Genomic DNA, 4,830 nt, shown 5'->3' on the forward strand with positions numbered 1-4,830 from the left:
TCAGTCCATTCTCACACTGCTATAAAAAACTACCCGAGACTGGGTAATTTATGAAGAAAAGAGGTTTGACTCACACTTCTGCAGGCTGTACAGGAAGCATGACCGGGAGGCCTCAGGAAACTTACAATCGTGGCAGACGGCAAAAGGGAAGCCAGCACCTTCTTCACACAAAGCAGAAGAGAGAAAGCATAAAGAGGGCAGTGCCACACACTTTTAAAACCGCCAGATCTCATGAGAGCTGATTAACTATCACAAGAACAGCAAGGGGGAAATCTGCCCCCATGATCCAATCACCTCCCACCGGGTTCCTCCCCTCTAATCCCCAGGGATTACAATCCAACATGAGATTTGGGAGAGCCGAACAGAACCAAACCATGTCAATACCTATGGCTCAAGGACAAAGCTGATTAGCACAGATAGCATGGGTTTCTCAGGACTCTTTCTTAAGTGAGGGAGTTCTGTGCATACGCCAGGTGAGTGGGAGTGCTGTCAGGCAGCCTTCCCTATTGTTTTTTTTTTTTTTTTTTTTATTATACTTTAAGTTCTAGGGTACATGTGCATAACATGCAGGTTTGTTACATATGTATACTTGTGCAATGTTGGTGTGCTGCACCCATCAACTCATCAGCACCCATCAATTCATCATTTATATCAGGTATAACTCCCCAATGCAATCCCTCACCCCTCCCCCCTCCCCAAGCCTTCCCTATTGTATAGACCAGGCAACTTAGAGATCTCCAAGACTGTTAGAGAATAAAGAACTTTGGCATAGTTCACACCTGAGCAAAGCTGCCTTACTTAGCCTTTGCTCTGCAGGCCCAGGGTTACCTCCAGCTTTTTTTCCTTAGGTCCAGCATCTATAGCTCCTTACTCTAAAGGGTTAGGGTTGTTTAGAGATTATTTGGTTTTGTTCACTTGCCATAATTTGCCCATGTTTGCTTTGAAATTGCACAGTGGACTAGAGAAGGAAGAGAGGAGAAGGAAAAGCTCTAGTTGAAGAAGAGGGTTCCAAAGTCCTGAATTCAGAACTTTAAATACTCTGATGGGTGCCCTCTGACCCATCCCTGTCCTTTGTGTTGGATGACTCTGAGCTTTGGAGCTTCTCCAGCCCTCTCTTATCTCTGGAATCTCCTCCTCTGTTTTTACTTTTGTTTGCTTTTCATATTTGTCCATCTGCTTTCTTTCTACCAGCATGTATTTCACGCTCTGTGATTCCTTTATTGATGTCCAACACTGTGGTTTCATTGGATAGACTGATAGACAGACAGACAGACAACAGATGGGTAAGCATTTCAGTCATTTCAATGGGACCTTGAGAAAGTCTGAAGGTTGATATGTTGCTCACTCTCCCTTCTTAAACAAGAAGATACTCAGCAAAGATTGCAGCATACAGAATTTTTCATTTTAGAAGTCATCTTTACCTTTTCCTCCTCCCACCCTATCAAATTATATGTTCAGAAAATTATCAGATAAATACATATATAATAAATACATCAGGTAGTAAATATTTATTTTATTTTATTTATTATTTATTTATTTTGAGATAGGGTCTCACTCTGTCGCCCAGGCTGGGGTGGAGTGGCATAATCCTAGCTCACTGCAGCCTCTAACTCCTAGGTTCAAATAATTGTCCCACCTAATCCTCCTGAGTAGCTGGCACTACAGGCACACACCACCATGCCTGGTGTATTTGTCTGTTCTCACACTGCTAATAAAGACATACCTGAGACTGGGTAATTTATAATGAAAAAGAGGTTTGATGGGCTCACAGTTCCATGTGGCTGCGGAGGTCTCACAGTCATGGCAAAAGGCAAAGGAGGAGCAAAGTCACATCTTACATGGCGGCAAGCAAGAGAGGGAGCATGTGTAGGAGAACTGCCCTTTATAAAAACCATCAGATCGCATGAGACTTATTCACTATTGCGAGAGCAACCTAGGAAAGACTGCCCCCATGATTCAATTACTTCCCACCAGGTCCCTCCCATGACACATGGGAATTATGGGAGCTACAATGAGAGATTTGGGTGGGGGCACAGTCAAACCATATCACCTGGGTAATTTTAAAAAAATTTTTTTAGAGACAAGGGTCTCACTATGTTGACCAGGCTGGTCTCAAACTCCTGGCCTCAAGTGTTCCTCCTGTCTCAGCCTTCCAAAGTGCTGGGACTACAGACATAAGCCACCATGGCTGGCCTTGATACTTCTTTAAGTACATACACACAGACACACATGAACAAAATGGGAAATAGAAGCCAAATTGTAGTAGAAACAAAAGCCTAGCTTAAAAAAAAAATTACCATTTGAGAATTTCAGGTATCATGAAAGTACAAACATTCAAATATTTTATGGACATTTTCCTTTTATGGGGAATTTAAATGCATGAGGTCAATTAAGGGCGAATCTGAACATCTCTGAGCCCTAATAAATCTACCAATCAGATGAACTAATAACTTTCTGGTGCTATTTGGTGACCAGCTGAGAAAGCAATGTGCTATTTTTAAGAAAGGCGATAGACCAAACCAAACTAACCACATCAAGATAAATCTATACATCTCATTTTTCAAAATGTCTATGACTGCAGGAATCTTTGAAAGTTTATAGAAAGGAAGTATTGATAAATCTATGTATATTTCAAAGAAACTTCTAAATCAAATATTTTGCCTCGTCATAAATAATACTTTGTCCAGATGTAGAAAAAAAAAGAGAACAAGAACAAGAACACATACTTAAAACTGGAAAAGACAAAGGTGGGTAACACATGTAAACAAACAATCTAGGGTAATGACTAAAAGAAACATTATGTTTGGATTTTCAACTCTCACTATTATTCTAAACATTTAAGGCCAGGTGCAGTGGCTCACGCCTGTAATCCCAGCACTTTGGGAGGCCAAGGCAGGCAGATCACCTGAGATCAGGAGTTCAAGACCCGCCTGTCCAACATGGTGAAACCCCATCTCTACTAAAAATACAAAAATTATCTGGGCATGATGGTGGGTGCCTGTAATCCCAGCTAATAGGGAGGTTGAGGCAGGAGGATCACTTGAATGCAAGAGGCAGAGGTTGCAGTGAACCAAGATGGCACCATTGCACTCCAGCCTGGGCCACAAGAGTGAAACTCCATCTCAAAAAAAAAAAAAAATTAAAACCAGATAGGCTAACACTAATTAGTTGAATTTCTGTAAAGTCATTCATTACTCAAAATATCCAATTCATTTTATCATAACATATGTGTATTATAATGCATGAGTATACATTATTATAAATGGCAATTGTAGAATGATTATGGTATAGGAATCTTTTTAAAAGTTGGCATTTGGGCTGGGTGTGGTAGCTCTCACCTGTCATCCCAGGGCTTTGGAAGGCAGAGGTAGGAGGATTGCTTGAGACCAGGAGTTCAACACCTGCCTGGGCAACATAGCGAGACCTCCATCTCTACAAAATTTTAAAAATTAGCCAGGTGCAATGGCATGTGCCTGTAGTTCCATCTGCTCAAGAGGCTAAGGCAAGAGGAACACTTGAGCTCAGGAGTTCAACGCTACAGTGAGCTATGGTCTTATCACTACACACCAGCCTGGGAGAGCGAGACTCTTGCCTCTAAGAAAATAAAAATAAAACATAAAAGTTGGCATTTGGTGCTCTTCACTTTGCAAATAAGTAGACAGAAAAAAATTTCTCAGCTCCCAAAGTTAGCTTGTAGTCCAAATCCTTTCGACTTTGAAGCTGCTTGTCTGTCTTTTTCAAGCATGTGTGTGTACATGCGTGCATGTGTGTATATATAGGTTCAATGCGTGTACACACATAGTCCTTGCTTTTCATCTCAACGGTTGGATGGACGAGGCCTATGGCCAGATTCAACCATGCTCTACAGTCATCAAACACAATAGAGCTGGAAGAAAAACATCTGGTCCAAGGTTGCCGTTTGCCTTTGTAGCAGAGAATTTTCTTTGATTTCCAGCTGGAATTCTCTATTGAGTCTAGCAGATCAATTAGTTAATAGGCCATTCCCACTAGTAGTCCTACCAGCTGACTACCTAAGATAGAAATAAGTTCTATTTATCAATCTTTCCCTTCCCCTTCTACTTTAGGCAGATCCTTTTTTCCTCTTGAAATAACATAATTATTAAACCACTTCAGTCACTTCTGTGGTTAATGATTCCCTCCTTTTTCAGTTCCGCTCTCCTGCTGAAACCTCTTGGTGGGTTTTAAACACACCACTCCATGGCTACAGTTTCATTTTCTACTACAATTAAGGTTGGGAACAGCTTGCAGTACCAATATAAAAACCAACAGCTTATCCAGGTTTTACTAGTTCCCTTGGGGAATTGAAACAATAATTTTTGTATCTATGTCTCCAAAAATTCAAAAAGTAATGTAACAATTACATATTCACCTGGATTTCATTCCAGGAAGCTTGGTTCATATTCCTTATATTATAAAGATCAGTTCTATGAATTTAAACAAACAAGAATTTTTTTATCCCATTTACAATGATGTTGCTGTCAGTGCTATTTCTCAAAGAATAATTCTATGTCAGGGAATCAAACTGTCTTATTTTGGGACTGGCATGTAGAAGTCCAATTAGTTTTAATAATTTTAGTGGGGTCAAGACATTTTGCCTGAACTCAATGTTTCACCTGAGCACAAAACCATTGTTTTGTACTATATTTACCTATCAAAAAGGTGCTCTAAATTAGTTCTTTTTGGGGAAAAAAACAGGATTAGCTAAATGACTGGAAGTTTTAGACACTGCAGTTAGACCAGTTACACACAGAGGACAGTCAAGGATAACTTAATTCTCTAGTGAGGTGGGATTTGATGCCCTGTTCAATG

The sequence above is a fragment of the Colobus angolensis genome, unplaced genomic scaffold (genome assembly GCF_000951035.1).
Source record: "Colobus angolensis palliatus isolate OR3802 unplaced genomic scaffold, Cang.pa_1.0 Scaffold293, whole genome shotgun sequence".
NCBI classification, from domain to species: Eukaryota; Metazoa; Chordata; class Mammalia; order Primates; family Cercopithecidae; genus Colobus; species Colobus angolensis.